Here is an 18654-nt window from a genome sequence, read left to right on the forward strand (position 1 = left end):
GTTGCTGCACCTGCCACCACAGCTTTGCTTTGAAAGTCAAATCAAGTTCAGACATCTCAAGCCTTTGAGGTGACAAACAAAGCTTGGTGGTGAGTGGCTTGACCAGTGACCTGGAAAGACCCCGGTGAGAGTCAGTGGGATGAAGAAGGTAAAGGGGGAACCAAAGCCTTCTCAGTATTCAATTGTCTCATTATTCTGGGGATGAAATTGGCCAGTGGAGGTGGGATGGGAAGGTCAAAAGTGAGAAGCAATGCAGAGCATGGGAAGCCAAGATGCCCATCTCCATACAGGGAGAGCCAAGCCTGGGGATGCAAATGGCCATTTGCAGTTAATCACCCCTATGTCTAAGGTGCTTTCCTTCTGGACCAAGAGCACCTACAGGTTGGGCCCCCAAATGATTTGCTACCCTTAAGATCAAAAGGGTTTCCAGCCCATTGTTTTTTAAATATGTTTTAATTTTCTCTGTGTCTGAGGAAGCACCATGATCTGGGATAAGAACAGGAAGAAAAAAAGATGCGAGTGTCCCTTAGACAAGGCTGAAGAACCGAAAAGAAAATGAAAGAGAAGAAAAAAGGAGAGAAAAGGAGGAAAAGAAAGGATGAAGTTGGGTGCCTAGACGCAAGGAGGCGAGATAATAGAGACCCAGAATAGTCTAATAAACAAATTTTAATAAGAGTTCTAGGGCACACAAAACTCACGACAGAGCAAAAACCTGGAGAGTCCCGACATTTCCTGTGTGTCTTGGAAATGACGCCGACTACAATACTTTGAAGAGGTTTTTATTCTCTCTGCACCGTAAAAAATCAACTCAGCAAATATTGCTAGTGCCTTCTATGTGTCAGACACTGGGCTATTCAGTGAGGATACTTAAAAGGACAAAAGTGAGATAGTGATCTCCTTCCAGAACCATGTATTCTATTAAAAGAAGGAGGGAGATGATGTGCACACAATTCAGTAAGTGAAGGATGTGATATGAAGGAAGAGTGCAAATAGAGATGGCGAGATGTGCTCACGGACATCACATCCCACTTTGATGGCGTGACAGTGACGTTAGGAAGCAACATCAGAAACCATTTATTGACATGGCCAGAGTGGGATGGGGATGGGTCTTGGAGCATCCGGATACCAACATGTGTCCACGCTCAGCCACTTCAAGCTTCATCCTTCTGGTCTGATTGATCTCACTGTCCCCTGGACGATCTGTGCTCTTTTCTTCCCGTCTCCTCCAGAGAGACTCATCTCCCTTCTATTAACACATTACATAGTCTTTAAATTTAAATCTTCTATCCTTTATGATTACTTTAGGGCTACCATCCTTGCTCCCTCCCCCCAAAACTAATTATACTATTTAATCTATAATATTGCATATATATGTATATTAGCATTTTACATGTAGCCCTGAGGACATGGACTACCTCATTTTGCTCTGTAAACTTCTATTTCTCTAATTGTTGTTATGTGTAACTTGGATATGTGTGAACCCCCATGGATAGATCTTGGGATAATTGAAAGCAGAGACTTCAAGAGAAGCAGTTTGGGTTAGTGGATAGAGCTCTAGACTTGGAGTATGGATGACTCAAGTTCAAATCTTGGCTTGGACACTTATTAGTTGGGCAAGTAACTCAATCTTGATGAGCTCAATTTCCTCTGATGTAAAATGAGGCAACTGGACTCAGCGATCTCTAGAGACTTTTCTGCTATTAAATCTCTGATTTTATGTTTATTTTCCTGTAGAACAGTAGTGTCTTCTATATCTCTAGCAAAGCATGGAACACACAGTAGCTAGCGATGCTTGAGCTGATATAGCAGCTGTGAAGATGTTTGGATCTAGCTCCACAAATGGATATTCTTAGTCGATTTTCCCAAAGCAATACATTGAGTTTTCTAAGAAGCTCAGAAAAGATCCTTTGTATTTTATTGGATCATATGATAAGGTACAATGAGATTTATCATGATCTAGATTTGTGTAATGCAAAAGGAGACTTCATCCCCCTAAGTCAATTATGTCTTCTCAGTCATTTTTGGAAGAAAGGGCCCGAACTACAGGCACTAATCCAGACACTTAAATCATATCAGCCAAGAGAGAGAAGAGTTGTAACTCATTATTTCTTTCATATTGGGCTGGAGAAGTCATTAAGTCCTTCATCCTTGCAAATGCAGATTAAGTGCAACCTATCCAAGAGTGTTCAGTCTTGGATTCTTCTCTGTTAAGTAAGGCCCTGTGGATTTTCCATAGTTTTATATCATTCTTCCCTCCCCCCTCTAATTCTGGAAAGTTTTAAAATTGAATCTTTCTTAGAATATTGTTTTAAAATTCTTTCTCTCCCCCCCCCCCAAAAAAAAAAAAAAAAAAACAAACTTTTGGTATCCAATTCTCTTCAACAAGCTATTAAATGGTGGCTAATTACCAGGCAGTGTGATGGGTGCTAGGAATACATAAATATAAATGGAACTTTCTTTTCCTCAAGGAACTTGTATATAGATAATCAATAATCAACATTTCTATAGTATGACCAACAATATATATGCAGATGCAGATAGAATGTCAGTCATCCTGAAGTTACCTCTGAAATAATTCTGTGTTACAAATCAGAGGGCCTGGGGTTTGAGCATGGTCCTGCTGCTTATTAACCCCTGTACCAAATCCTCAAACCCATTGGGCTCGATTTCCTAATGGTCAGAAATTAAGGGACTGGCCCCGTCCCTTCCATGCCCCACTTCCCCACAGGGTGACAAAGCTGATGTTGAGATAGACAGGTGCGGGGAGGCAGCCGGCGTATTCATGCCTAAAATGGATGGTTTCACAGAGATTGCCACCTTCCTGTTTTCACGAATGTCTCTAGTTCTGGTCTGGGACTAAGACAGTGGCTCACTTTACTTTAACAGATATATATGAACCATCTGCTGTTCAGAGCACAGAGCTCGGTGCTGGGTGATTTATGCAGCAATAAATAGGTGAAAGATGGTCCCTACCCTAATAGACCTGACAGCCTACTAAGGGAAGAGGATGCATACACAGAAAGCTATAATGCACGATAGTACATAAGTGCTTTGAGAGGGACCAAGCAAAAGGGGAAATAAGGGAAAAGGCCATTATATAAATGGGGAGCTGCAGAAAGCTTCATGGGAAAAAATGATGTGCAAATTGGTACATAAAGAATAGCAAGGCAAGGGAAGGCAACAAGTAATTATTCATCATTTGCTGGGTGCCAAACACCATGCTGAGTGCTGGAGTTATGCAAACAAAAAAGAAAGACCCTACTCTTACATTCTAATTTGGGAAGAGGAAATATAAAAGGAGTCTGAACAGAAGGAAGGGGAGGGAGGAGAAAGAATGGCGTCTGAGTCTGGAAAGCAGAAAGGGTAGAAATGAAACAGGTGAAGGGGGTGGGGCATCTGAGCTATCAGGGACACCATAAGCGATGACAGGGTAGAAAACAGGGCAAAAAGGGGATCCGGTTGCCTGAGATTCGAGTACATAGAGGAGGAGGATATGAGGGGAGACTAGAATGGAGGACTGGCAGCATATTGTAGAGGACCAAGGCTTTGGGACTTTCTCAATAGCCATCTGTTGAAAATTTCTGCGTAACAAGTCTAGATCTTTGTATAGGGAAGATTAGTCTGGTAATGAACGGTGAAGTGGAAATGGGGAAGGGATATGTGACAAAAGCCATTAGAAAGTTTTTGCAACAATCCAGGAATAGCATAATTAAGGCTTGGGTCAGGGTGGGGGCAGAAGGAGGTAAAAAAGTGGATGGGTGAATATAAAGAATGCTAAGTCAGCAGGACTTGGGGAATTCTGGTTATGAGAGGTCAGGAGGAAAAAAAGCAAGGATAGAGGGACCAAGGGAAGTAGCCATAGGGATGGGGACCAGTAGATATAAGGTATAAGGTCCCAGAGGAGTCTGAAGGGGTTGGGGATCCGGGCAGAGAGCTTGTCTGCCTTGTCTGGCGTGAGGAAGGAAGAACAGAGAATAAAATTGCACCTGAAATGACTCTGTCAGTGGGGAAGGCCATTTGAGTTTTTCCATTAAAAAACTGAGAGGTCTCTGTCTTGTAGCTTGTCTGATAAAAGTTAATAGCTTTGTTCTCTGAGATCTCGTTATCTCTGTCCTGGAACGGCCCATGTGAACGAGGATGACTCGAGAGAAAAAAGTCATTTTCTAAGAGGGGATGTCATATATTCTCCTTTGCTTCATTCCAACTCCATTTTAGAGTCATACTCCTTTTTTCTAATAGACTCAAGGATCTTTCAGCAAACTTCCTTCAATCCCTTTTCATCCCCACTGCACAAAGATGGCTTAAGATTGCATTTGAATTCCAGCTCTGCCATTTACTCCTTGTTTGCCCTTAGAAAAATTGTCTTTGGGCTGCCATTTCTTCCCCTGCAAAATGGATGTATTGAACTATATGATCTCTGAGTTTCTGTGATCTAATGAACTTCTTTTTCCTCCTCACTCTTCCCTTCATAGCAAGGTTCTTCCAAGAACATAGTTTCAGGGACTCAGAAAAGTTCAAAGATAGTGGAGGGATGAGTTTTCTGGGGAGGGAAATAATTCAAGTTCTGTTCAATTGGTCACAAATCTGCTCAATGCCTATTGACACATTAAGCACCCAATGAGTCAATTAGTCAAAAATACTTATTAATCACCTATGTACCGGGCACTGCACTAAGCAGTAAGGATATAAAGAGACAAAAAACAATCTCTCTCCTAAAGGAGCTTATAATCTAATGATCTGGCTTACCCCTTCTCTTAGTAATACAACTTTTTTTTTCTTTCTCTATGTTTAAGGTCTTTTCCCTCAATAGCTATGAAATATGCAACTCTATCTCTTCCTTTCAGAAAGAGAGGTTGATTCTGGGGAGCGAGGGTCCCAATCATTTACAGTGGAAGTAGAACAAGTTTTGAGAACCACTGCCACTGTAAAATTTTTTTAAAATTAAAAATAATTTTAATTTTTTTAATGCACATTGCTATATGAATCATGTTGGGAGAGGAAAATAAGAGCAAAAGTGAAAAACCATTGGAGATTAAAAAAAAAAGTGAACATAGCATGTGTTGATTTACATTTAATCTCCATAGTTCTTTTTCTAGATACAGATGGCATTTTCTACCCAAAGTCTATTGGGACCAAATCTTTCCTACTATCTTGTTATTCCGGCATGCGATATACTCTTGGTTCTGCTTGTTTTGCTTAGCATCAGTTCATGCAAATCGTTCTAGGCCTTTTTAAAAATCAGCTTGTTCATCATTTTTTATAGAATAATAATCTTCCATTATCTTCATATACCACAAATTTTTTTCAGCCAATCCCCAATGATGGGCATCTGCTCATTTTCCAGTTCTTTGCCACCACAAAAAGAGCTGCCACAAAATTTTTTTGCACATGTGGGTTCTTTTCCCTTTTTTATAATTTCCTTGGGATACAGTAGTAGCACTTCTGGGTAAAAGAGTATGCATAGTTTGATAGCCCTTTGAAGGCAGTTCCAAATTGTTTTCCAGAATGGCTGGATCGTTTCACAACTCCACCAATAATGCATTAATGTTCCATTTTCCTATATCTTCTCCAGTGTTTATCATTGTCTTTTTCTGTCATCTTAGTCAGTCTGAGAGGTGTGAAGTGGTACTTCAGAGTTGTTTTTATTTGCATTTCTCTAATCAATAATGATTTAGAGTATTTTTTTCACATTAACTATAAATGGCTTTAATTTTATCATCTGAAAATTGCTGTTTATATCTTTGAGCATTTATTAATTGGGGAATGACTTGTATTCTTATAAATTTGACACAGTTCTTTATATATTTTAGAACTGAGACTTTTATCAGAAACACTAGCTGTAAAGATTTTTTCCCCAACTTTGTACATTTTCCCTTTTATTCTTGCTTCTGTTGGTTTTCCTTGTGCAAACCCTTTTTAATTTAATGTAATCAAAGTTGTCCATTTTGCCTTTCATATTGTTCTCTAGTTCTTCTTTGGTCATAAATTTCTCTCTTCTCCAAATATCTGATAGGTAAATTATCCCTAACTCTCTAAATTTGTTTATGGTATCATACTTTATGCCCAATCATGTACCCATTTTGATTTTACATTAGTATGGGATAGGAAATGTAGGTCTATGCTGAGTTTCTGACATATTATTTTCCAGTTTTGTTAAATAGTGAGTTCTTATTCCAGAAGCTGAATTTTGGGAGGTTATCAAATATTAGATTGCTATAGGCCTTGATTATTGTGTCATGTGTACCTAATCTATTCCACTGATCCAACACTCCATTTCTTAGTACCAAATGGTTTTTATGTCTGCTGCTTTATAATATAGTTTAGGGTTTGATGCTGTTAAGCCGTCATCCTTTGTATATTTTTTTTCCCATTAATTCCCTTGCTATTCTTGACCTTCTGTTCTTCCAGATGAATTTTGTTATTTTTATAGTTCTATAAAATAGTTTTTGGCAGTTTGATTGGTACGACTCTTAACAATTAAACCAATTTAGGCAGAATTGTAATTTTTATTATATTTGTGACCCACCCATGAGCAAATGATACTTTTCCAATTGTTTAGAGCTGACTTTATTTGTGTGAGAAGTATTTTGTAATTGTGTTCATAGAGTTCTTGGGTTTGCCTTCACTGCTATTGTAGAATGAAAAAAAATTTCTTGAGTCATAATTTAGAAACATAAGTGTATGTGTATATATTTCAATTAACTTGGACCTGCTAATTTTTTGGAATACATTCCAGAATTATTTCCATACTCATAGAAAATAAAGGAAAAGATAGAAGATCCTGTATGTGGTCTTGCTAAAGAGAATTTATCAAGAACACCAATTTCTCATATGTATCCATATTTCTCGTAGCCAAAGTGCCCTTTGTCTAAATCTCTGTTAATATCCCCCACTCTGAATCTCCTAGTTCTGAGTGTTTTGAATTGTAAGGGCAAGATATGACCATCTCATGTCATATACGAGATTCAACAATCATCTCATTATTACTTAGCAGCAGAAACTTAGATATAAAGGGAAAAAATGAGTTTTCTAAGATCATCTATATGGCAAAGGGCAGAGTGAGAATTTGAACTCTCATTCCAACTTCAGATACAGGAATTTGGAATCTCAAAATCAAAATCTGACTTTGAAGGCATCCAAGGCCTTCTAGCTGATACCTGCTCATATCAGAGTAAATATGATAGGTTGTGACCTGGTTTTTGCTTGCAGGTCTCTTGCAGTGAGAGGGAGCTTACCACCCCCTCATCCATATCCCCCTTATACTAATTATTGAAATAACAAATACAAAATTATTGAAAAAATTCTTTTAATATTAATAAATAGTTCTCAAAAGAAGAATTGTAAACTATTAAAACCCCAAAAGAATAGTTTAAATAATTAATAGAAAATATTAATACAAATCAAAACAACAGTGAGGATTCAACCAGCACCCTGCAAATAGGCAATATAATACAAAAGATGGGAATAATCAGTGTCAGAGGGATTTGTGGTAAGATTGGCACACTAGTACATTTTTGGTGAAGTTGTGAACTGGTAAAACCATTTTGGAAAGCAAATTGGAATTATTCAAATAAAGTGATTTAAACTGCTCATATTCTTTGATCCAGAGATTCTGCTGTTAGGCTTATCCCTTAAAGGAGTAATTGATAAGAAGCAATCTTCAGATATACCAAAATAGATACTGAATCTTTTTTTTTTATTTTTGTAATGACAAAGAATTAGAAACAAAATCGATGCCCACAAATTGCAAATGGACTGATCAAATTGTGATTCATAAATGTTATGGAAGATTGTTGTGCTATTAGAAAATGAAGGATTTTAGAGAAGCGGGAAAAGAGAGAAGCTAATGCTCTACTCAGTGATTCCAATAATAGAAATGAAAAAGACATCTATAGAGTCAAAAGTGAATTTTGAGACCCAATGAAGAACTGTGAAAATGTCACACTTGCCCTTTTAGAGATGTAGGGGTCAGTGCATATAACATCAGATTTTTTTCAATGTATCATTCAATTATGCTGATTTTTTTTCTTATTTTTCTTATCTTAAAAAATAAATCCTCTCCAAGTTTCATCTTCTTCAAGTAAAATTCTTCCCCACCTCCCACAGTTCCTACTGGTTCTCACATGATATGACCTTGACTTTTGGGTCTTTCAGCATCAATCACATTCACGGTCTTTGGATGCTCTCTTGCTAAAATGTGGTGTCTCCCTTATAAAATACAGAAATGGCCTGATCAGGGCCTGATGCAGGGGGACAATCAGCTCCACAGCCATGAGAACTGGCAGGTCTCTATTACTTACTTGCCTGGGGAGTTTCCCTCTGTTAATGGTCCTGAATCACAAAGATGCAGCAAAAAAAAAAAAGTGAGAGTGAACTAAAAGCAGCCTTTCTGAAGGCAAGGCCCTCTGTATTCTGAGTAAGGAGGCAGCTTAGTTAGTTCAAAGAACTTTGGGCTGGGAGTCAGGAGACCTCCGGGCATCAGTCCTGACTCAGACTCTGATCTGTGGGTGGCCATGGGCAAATCAGAATCTCTTTACTCATCTGGAAAATGGGGCTAAAATAGTTTTCTCTATACTCCAGGGCTTAAAAGAATGCCCGGCACACAGCAAGACATATGTTTCTATGATTGATTGACTGCTATTCCACAGGTTATTCTGAGGAAAGCACTTTTGTAATCCTTAAAGCCTTATGTAATTGTGTGGTATCTATTATTTTTAATGACCTCATTTAACACGTCGGGGTCAGGGTGTCCTCATCTGTAAAATCAAAGGCAGTGTTTTAAATGGTCTCTCGTGCCCATTTCAATGCTAAAATGCTGATTCTATAAACATTATACTCCCCTATCCCCATATTCAGTTCCCTGGACAAAGAAGGGATTAAATAAATATCTATTCAGTGGGATCAGTTCAATTCAATTACATAAATATATTAAGCACCTACTGTGTAACAGACACTATTCCAAGGTAAAAATGAAAGAATCCCCTCACGGAGATGGGGTCGGGAAGGGAATCCATCATGAATGTGGCTAAATAAGTACAGAATACATACAAAGCTGAGGAGAGGGACAGATCGCATCAGAGATAATACGAAATCTGGGAGGCGGGAGACAAGACCAGTTTGACTGGGTTCAAGAAGGTTCACATTGGAAAGATTGGTTGTGGTCAAATTGTATAAAGCTTTAAAAGTTAAGACTTCAGAAGGAAAGCAAATTATAAACAAGGCTCCCAGAAAGGTAGGAGAGATGGGAATTGACTTTAAAGGGACATCTCATTCATTATTTCACAGTCTAGTCCCAGCCTTTGGTCTTGTGGCAGGGGAGATCTTGGTGAAATGTCTGCCCACATCAGGAGGATATGTGAGGGTTGGGGGCAGTGAGAGGACACCTGTTGTCCAAAGTCACACAACATATGTAAAGTGCCTACATCATAAGGTCGGGGTCTCTTCAGGGCACACTTCCAGTGTCCCCAAAAGTCCAGCATCTAACTCCCTAACACCATCCCAGATCTCATTAGCTGGTGAGTCATTCAACCTTATTTCTTTTTTTGGCCCCCACTGCCACATTTCATGCCTCATCAACTAGAGGAGACAGGATAGAGAAAAATTTTCCCTAGAATCTCTCATGCAAATGTATCTCCATGCCTTTTTTTTTTCCATGCTGCCAGTAATTCTCCTCTCCAAGATAGAGAGCAAGTAATCCATCCCAAAAGCTGCATGATGCAGCAGGAGGCCGGTGATTGTACAAATTAAGGAGCGGTGTGTGGATAGAAGCTTGCCCTGGAAAGCAGGAGGCCTTTTAGGCCCCTGAGCCCAAGGATGGGGACAAGAACTGTTCCTCACCAGACTCAAAAGAAAGCTTCTGGACAATTGAGAGCTTATCGATGTTATGGTTAGGATGATCATCAAGCTCATCGAGAAACTTTCTCTTTTGCTTCACATAAGAAGAGGAAGAGGAAGACACAAGATGAAGATGAAGAGAGGAAGGAGGAGGGAGTGAAGGAGAAGAGGAGGAGGAAGAGTAGGAGCACTAGCAGTAGGAAAGGAAGAAGATGATATCATTACAGCAGTGCACATTTGGAACAATAAAATGGAAAACAATTTAGAAAACATTTAACAAGAATGTCTAAAATATTAACAAACACAGGACCATGTGGAAACAGGATGAGCTATATAACAAAAATAGAGCACTCATTGATTCAAAGCATTTATGGAAAAAAGGAAGAGAAATAGAATTGACCAACATTCTCAGAGCACATAAAATAGGTTAAAAGCTGATAAAAATACATTTGGATCAAACAGATATCACTTTGTAGAGAAATAGTAAAGACAGGCAATAGGTTTGCACTGCTGGACTTTCCAAATATAGCCAGAAGTGGTTTACCTTCTGGTGGAGGCATGAAATGACCAAGATTGAAGAGTGAAATGAAAAGATTCCATTGGAAACATTGCCAAGAACCCAACCAACACTATATTGATAAAGTAGCATTGAATTAATAGGTGAGCCATGCAGAAATATTTATGAAAATGGATAGATTTATGATAACAATATATAAATCAGACCTTTGCCAGCAGAAATTACATATTATTTTTTATATTTTCTTTAACTTTTATTTTTTTTAAAAGAATGGGCAATTATTGTCTCTCTTTCCCACCTGTTCGCCAAAATCTGAAAATAAAAACTTGTAACATATGTATTATGAAGCAAAATCAATTTCAAATTATCCATATCCAAAAATGTATTCTCATTATTCATTTTGAATCCATCACTTTTTTTTTTTTTTTTTTTTTTTAGCAGGTAGGTAATATGCTTCATTAGGGATCATGGCTGATTGCCACACTACATTGATCAGATTTCTTAAGTCTTTTAAAGTCATTTATCTTTAGTTCTTCTTGTTGTTATTATTGTCTAAATTGTTTTTGCTTTTTTTTTTCCCAGTTCACGCTATAGTAATTCATGTAATTATTTCCAAGTCACTACGAAAGCATCTTTCTCATTCTTCCTTATATCCCAGTAATATTCCATTCTATTCCCACACCACAATCTGTTCAGCCATTTTCCAATTGATGGCAATCTCCTTAGTCAGTTCTTTGCCTCCACAAAGAGAGCTGCTATAAATATCTTGGTTCAGATGAGTCTTTTTCTTCTTTCTTTGATCTCTTTGGAGTGGAAGGTTGGTAGCAGTCTTATCAGGTCAAAGGGTGTACACGGTTTATTGACTTTCTGGGCAAAGTTCCAAATTGAGAAAGCTTATCTTTAAGGAGTCCGATCTTATTGATCAATGCAACTTTTACAAGGAAATGATAGAAATTATACAACATAGGTTGCATAAATTTAACACCTACCAGATACCTAGAAACATGAACAAGCAGCCAGAATTCTCTACTCCTCCAAAATAAGACCCCATTGTAGAAATATAACCCAGCACCTCCCAATATCCTGAATAACTCAGCAATCAAGCAAGTACTGCGTGTCCCACTATCTCCGACAAGACTAGTGTCCACAATTACAAAGCATTGACCTATAAAAATCGAAGATAGGGATAGTGCTTTGACCTGGGATTCCATTAGTGAAAGGAATTCCCAGTGGAGGAAGCTTAATCAACCAAGGCAGGTCATCACAATGTTTACCACTTTCATTTGTAATAGACATACCAATTACTCATCATCTTCAAGGTACACGGACTGAGAAGTGTTTTTGTTTTGTTTTATTTTTAAATATAAACTATCAGAAGAAATATAACCAGAGAAAAGGGTGAGGGGCACATAATCCCTGTGGTCTTAGTTGCTGAGCTGTATCAAACTATCAGAGAGCCTATAGAAGTTGATCTTACATGCCAATTTTTTTTTCACTCATAAGCAAGGTTTATATCCACCTGTACGTTACCCTGCTGAACATTAAATAGGAGAGAATAAATATCAGAATTGTGGCTTATTCCACAGCCATTTCCCTCTGAACTCTTGAAAAACACAAGAAGAATGAATCCTAATAATTTGGGAAGAGGGTATGCAAAATAAGAGGAGATGACCGGATTCACTTACTCAGTGAGGAGATGGGGGGAAGGACCTGAGAAATCAGTTGCTAGGGGACAGCCGTTTAGGAATTAGAAGTGTCTCTTTGCCCAGCACCCTTTGGAACACCGGAATCTGAAACTGCCGGCATCTGACCCTTCCAGTAGCTTAGTTCTGTGGACCAAAGAGCATTTAAGGGACCACCAAGGATGAAACTTAAAGAGGATGAAACAAATAGGTTCTCTGTACCCCCCACAAAGCATCTAGTTGTGGGAAGAGTTGGGCTTTGCAAAAGTGCAGTGCTGCCTTCTCATTTTCCATGGGAAAATGTCTCTGCTCCCTCCTCCCCACCTCCATCTCTCTCTCTCTCCTGCCCATTTGATGCTATTCAGGGCTTGCCAGTCGGTACATCCAAGAAAGAGTCAGGGTCACATGGTCTGCTCTGGGCACAGAGTGTACTGTGCCTCCCCACTCCTGGAGAGTGAGGAGAATTTTCTTTTCATCATTTGAGATTTCTGGGCCCCAGGAGCCCAGGGGCCTCTGGGCTCCTGAATCACCCATCACAGCCAGGTCTGAGCTTCCTTAGCTGAGGCTTCCCTGGAAAGCAGTCAGGTAAGGTCTTACAATCCTTAGCCCAACCTCCTCACCCTTACCAGGGCCCTGGAGGCACAAATATAGCCCCCCCACCTCTACAATGCACATGTTCTTAAATCCCCTAGCTGCTGGTATCTTGAATCGTCCCTTTCCTTCAATATATTTCCCCAAATGGGAGAATGTAAACTCCTTGTTTTTCCCCTAATCTTTGTATCTTTAGCTCCTAGCCCAATGTCTGGCCCATAATTATCACTTTAAAAGTGCCCTCAACCTGGGATTTATGGGTTTAAAAAATAACTTTTTGAATATAATTGGTTCCCTTTTTAATCCCAACCATTTCATTTTATGAATTTAGAACATTTTGAGAAGATCCATTGGTTATGGATTGAAGGGATCCATAACCTTTCCCAAAACTTAACAGTTTCTGATGAATAAAATCTTACTGGACTGCACTGGATTGTTAGGAATAATTTTGTGCCCCATCTTCTAAGAGAGCACATCTTGCCCTTCTGCTAATTCTCAGCAATTGATCCTCACCATTCCAGATATTGAGGGTCTCTCGGTTACATCACCATTGAGGGCCTGAATGGCTCCCATCTGCAATATTTTGATATTTTTTAGTCTTTGGGGCTCATCTTTCATTACCTGGCAGAAGGCAGAACCTTTCACCAAGAGGAAAGGTACCTAAAAAAGCAAAGCAATGTCTGAGGTATAGGAGGAGGGAGTCAGATGGAACTAAAATCTCACCTTTCTGAGGGACTTATGTCATACAGTGCTGCAAAAAGGCAAAAGGGTCTTTATTTTGACATCAGGCATAGACCTGTGGTTCTACACACCTTCCCCAGGACTTGTTCAACACTCCTGAGTGTGTCCGAACCAGATTAACATAATTTAATTTTGTGAATTCTTTACACACAGATACCAATTCTTGGTAATTGTGAAATCTTTAACAAAACAAATAACACAGTAAAACACAGATACTGTAAATATGTGGTTTTCAAGGTTACCATGACGTGCCACAGAGATCCTTATGTATGATTTAGCTTGATCTATTTGAGTTTGATACCCTTGCTCTAACGATCCCTCCAAGGTAGAAACCAGGATGTCTGCAGGTGGGTAGTTACCTGCCTTCCTATGATTTTAAGGGCACAGAGGCTTCTCTGTGCCCTTTTTAGTACCTTCTCTCAATTACCGACTGCTGACTAAAGCCCCCCCAGCATGATAAAGGCCTGTGAGATGAGAGATAAGCTTCACAAAGGAAACCCTCCCAGCAAAAGAATTTATGGGCTTCAGTTCACCCTAAAGTAGAAATGACTCAGACCAAGATTTTCCTGGGAACAGGTGGGGAAAGGTGTTAGTGAGACAGGAGCAAAGGGCACTGGTGCCGAGGGGGAGGGGCCTTAGTAAGGGGGGAAAGGGTACAGGCATGAATCTGGGATGTCAAAGGAAAACTGCCAACTCAACAGGTTCACCCAGACTGGGCTATGGCTCGGTGATCCTCACTGCACAGCCTGGGAAAATTTCCACTTCTCAAATCACCCAGGGAAGAGAGTCTAGTGGAAGGGATGGAAAGTCCACAGAACTTAGAGCAAAGGGACCCAGAATGGGTTCAGATCCCTGTTCTACTTCTTAACGGGTGGGACCACCTGGGCAAGGTATTGCACTCCTTGGGAGCTCGAGTTTTCGTTAGTACATGAGGTGGTTGGATTCAGCCGGAGCTCTTAACTTTTGGGGGATCATGGATTTGGCAGCCAATGTGGTGGAGCCATTGATCCCATCTCAAAATAAGGTTTTCAAATGAAGAAAACCCAAAGGAGCCCTCTCTTCAAATTTGGTAGGACCCTGGTTAACAGCCCTTGGTGCTTTCTACTTCAATACATCAAGACAGGATTGCAAGCCTACACTACAATATCACAAGAGCAAGACGGAAGCAGCTCTGCCTTGCAGATTGGGGGCCAGTCCAGCAAAATGTGGGTACAAGTCCGTTCTTTGACGCATGCTAGCTACATGATTCTGAGCAAGCCCCCTCTCAGTGCCCCTCAGCAGCGATCTATCCTCCAGAGTGCAGATAGTGACTGAGTTGCTCAGGTAGCAGGTACTTTGCATATTGGGAGTTCCATACACTAAGGAGATTATAGTATTGAGCTTAAAAATAAATAAGCAAATATACAAATAGATAAACAAGGAAACAAATGAATGAATAAAGTAAATAGCTGAGTGAATGAACAACATGAATAAATTAATACATAAAAGAATGAATGAATAAGTAAATTGATTAATTAATGGTGTGAGATGCCAGACTTAGAGTTGGACTGCTTCTCTTCCTGACCCAGGAAAAGGATGAGTTTAATTATGTTTAGGTTATTCCATAGATCCCTAAGGAAATGCCTGAGTGTCAACTGCATGAGACAGTTAGGGAGCTCAAAGGTTAGAGCACTGAGTGATCTGCTGTCAGGGACACCTGAACTCAAATCTTGTCTCAGAATCTTACCAGTTCTCAGCAAATCACTTAACTTCTGCTTGACTCAGTTTCCTTATCTATAAAAGGAGGTGACAGACAATAGCACTTACCTTCCAGGGTTGCTGTGGGGATAATTAAAGAGCCATTATAAATGCTAGCTATTATTCTTCTGCTGATTCCACTTACAACACAAGCTGCAAAAATAGTAAAGTGACTCATTCATGTCATTTAAAAATCAATGGAAAGAATTAGAGACAAATTATGACACAGTGGGAAGAGAAAGGGATTTGTGATCAGAGAGCCTGAGTTTCAGACACGGCTCTGACAAATGCTACCTGTGTAATGAAGGAGCTGGGCTAAATTGCCTCCAAGGATCACGTGAGCTGTTAATGATCCAATGACCTAGGGGGCTTAGCCTGAAGAAGGGAAGACTCAGACAAGATGAGATACCTGTCTTCTAGGATTTACCTGGGAGGACTAGCCTCAGTCTCCTTGGCCCCAGAGGGCAAAACCTGGAGGGAAGGGTGAAAGCAGAAAGAGGATGATTTAACAAGGTGGAAGGAAAAGTTTCCTCACCATTGAGCCTATTCCAAAATAGAATCGCTCTCCTTAGGAAGGAGTGGGTTCTACCTTTCTGGCAGACTCTTGAGTTACAGAAGTGATTACTATTCTGATATAGGTGGGACTAGAGACTCCATGAAATCCCTTCCAAATCTGAAATGTTATAATTCTGTGGATTATCTGTGCTTCCCCAAGCTGAAAATGGCATCATCCCCAGAGTACAAAAGGCCCTCCATCAATGTCTGTGCAATGATGGGATGATAAATGAATACATCAACCAATCCTTTCTAAACCCCAAGATCGCCATTGAATACAAACACAGAAAATTCACAGTTGTTCCCATCATGATCAATCACATTATTGATCCCCATTAGCCTAGCATGGAGGGTCTCGATAGTCCCCAGTCCCAGCCCAGAAGGACAATAGAGATCCACTCATTTTCCCTTCTCAATAGTTCCACCATCTAAAATAGCAAGGACCACTTTCCCCCACTCAGAGTATTTCTGGTCTGAAATGAATAGCATTTGGTCTATGAAGATTCTCCCTTTCAAACCAAGGCAGCCCATTCCCGACCCAGTCACACACTTTGTCCTCAGTACCACAGACCTGATGTCCACAACTCTCACAACCGATTCTTCCTCCAACTGGGGGTGAGGAGACATTGTTCTCACTTTCACTCACATCCTAAGTTCTACACTCTTTCAGAGGCTGTAGCTGTCACCTATCACCCTCGATCCTAGTTTCAAAGTTTCTACAACTACAATAGCTGTCTAGGACATCTCACCAAGACTGTTTCTCTGATCTCTATTGACCCTGAAAGAGGTAAAACAAGTGAGACAGAGAATCCAAAACCAAAAGGGTGATTTGTAGTATAGTAGAAGAAAAAAAAATAATTTGAAATGAAACCATATGCCAAAAAGTGTTAATGGCCTGCATTCTTACATTCTCCTACTTGGATAAAAAGAGTAAAAAATTTAAAAATTCAAAAAATATGCTGCTTAAAGAAAATTCATCTAATACAAGAAAACATAGTGTATGCGCGCTCTCTCTCTCTCTCTCTCTCTCTCTCTCTCTCTCTCTCTCTCACACACACACACACACACACACACACCATAAGTTTCAAAAACAAAGGAATAACAGTAAAACTATCAAATAAAATTTAAGTCTCAAATTTAAAAATAGGTGGATCCCATGGAATCTGAAAAGGTGAAGGAAACAATATGCAATAAATTTTCCCTATTTTTCTGGTTTAAAAAATATTACAGTTAATTTTTTTCAAAAATTTATAGCAAAATTAAGATGGGTAAATACATAATAATAATAGAGAAATTTAGCATTTTCATATCAGAATATGATAAATCTAGGAAAATATTAATAAATTCATTGCAGATATGAACTATTTGTGAAATAATCTAAATGTGACATAGAATATTAAATAAGGAAACCTGGGATACTCAAGCTTTTTTTTTTAAAATATGTAAAACACAGAAACTGCTTACTTGAGCATTGAAAAGGCCACAGTAAATTTAAAAAGACAGAAACATGGTGTATTTTCAGAAAATAGCACAAGAAAATGAGAAATAAACAATCATAACTAATAAAAGACTCAAACATACCTAAAAACTAAAACAATCCCTTAAATAATAATTACATTCTGGAATAATAAAAAGAATATTTAAAAGTTAGTGATAACATTGCCATCATGTATCAGAACTTTAAGAATCTTGCTGCAACAGTTATGAAAAGCAAATTAATAGCACTAAGAAATGTACTATGTTTCAGATAGTAATAGGCCATGGGTAGTGTAGATAGAAACAGAATAGATAGATAGAAACAGAAAGAAGAAAAGCAAATGTATCTCTTAGCCCCATGTCTTCTGTTTTTAAGAAGCATACCTTCTACTGGGGAGAATAACAACGAAGAGGGAAAGTCCTGATATAGGAAGTAGCACGTCCCATGCAAAGACTTGGGTGCAGGAGGTAGATTATCATGTTTGAGCAATATCTAATAGGTTAGATTGGTTGTGATGGATAGTATGTGAAGGAGAATTATGAGAAATAAGAGCGGAAAGCTATTTCAGAGTTATATTGTAAAGAGAATTAAATGCCAGCCGGATGATTTTGCCCTTTAGATTTGTTGGAAAGGGGAACTATTGAATATTTTTAAATATGGAAGTAATAGAACTGTGTTTTCGATTTTTCAGATTGATAGCTATGTGCATAATGGACTAGAGAGGACTGAATCCCAAAGCCTATCTCATTAACATCAATATTCTCCCAGTAATGATATATAGCTATGAATTATGGGATGTGGTGGTCATGAAGTTTGAAAGTGATAAGGAACTCAAACATGACGAGCATAACTAGGCTACAGTATATTGGCAATAATGGCAGCCTTGATTCCACTAACTGGAGTCTGTGAGGAAAGACATGGATTATAATCATATAAGACAAGAAGGTGTAGAAGGTTTCTAAGATGCAATTTGGTATGGTGGATGGAGTGCTAGCCCTGAAGCCAGTGGGCCCTGAATTCTAATGCATCACTTAAATACTGCCTATGTGATTCTAGCAAATTAACTTTCTGTGTCTCCATTTTCTCGTCTTCAAAATTGGGATAACAATGATAATACCTCCTTCCTTGTTTGGGGGAGAAAATGAATGAATATTTGTAAAGTATTTCACGAATCTTAAAGCTAGCTATTAAGAGCAGTAGTATTTTTGGTTGCGATCTGTCCTGGTAAAGAGAAGGCCCACAATAATCAAATCCATCAAAATTCTGTTTTGTTTTGTTGGGATCAGATCTGTGATTTCATCAGTACAGGAAGTTCTCGGGGAGGAACTTCCTCGATGCAGATCTCTGCATGCTCTGCAGTTTATCACCTTAGAGAGCAGCATGAGGTATTGAGAAGTTAGGGGACCTCTCCAGGATCCCACAGGCAGTGTGGGTCAGAGGGAGGATTTGAATCCAGTTTTTTCTGAGCCTGAAACCAGCTTTCTAAGCATTGTGCCACGCTAACCTTTTCTATTAAAATA

This window comes from Antechinus flavipes, chromosome 3, assembly GCF_016432865.1.
Source record: "Antechinus flavipes isolate AdamAnt ecotype Samford, QLD, Australia chromosome 3, AdamAnt_v2, whole genome shotgun sequence".
NCBI lineage: Eukaryota > Metazoa > Chordata > Mammalia > Dasyuromorphia > Dasyuridae > Antechinus > Antechinus flavipes.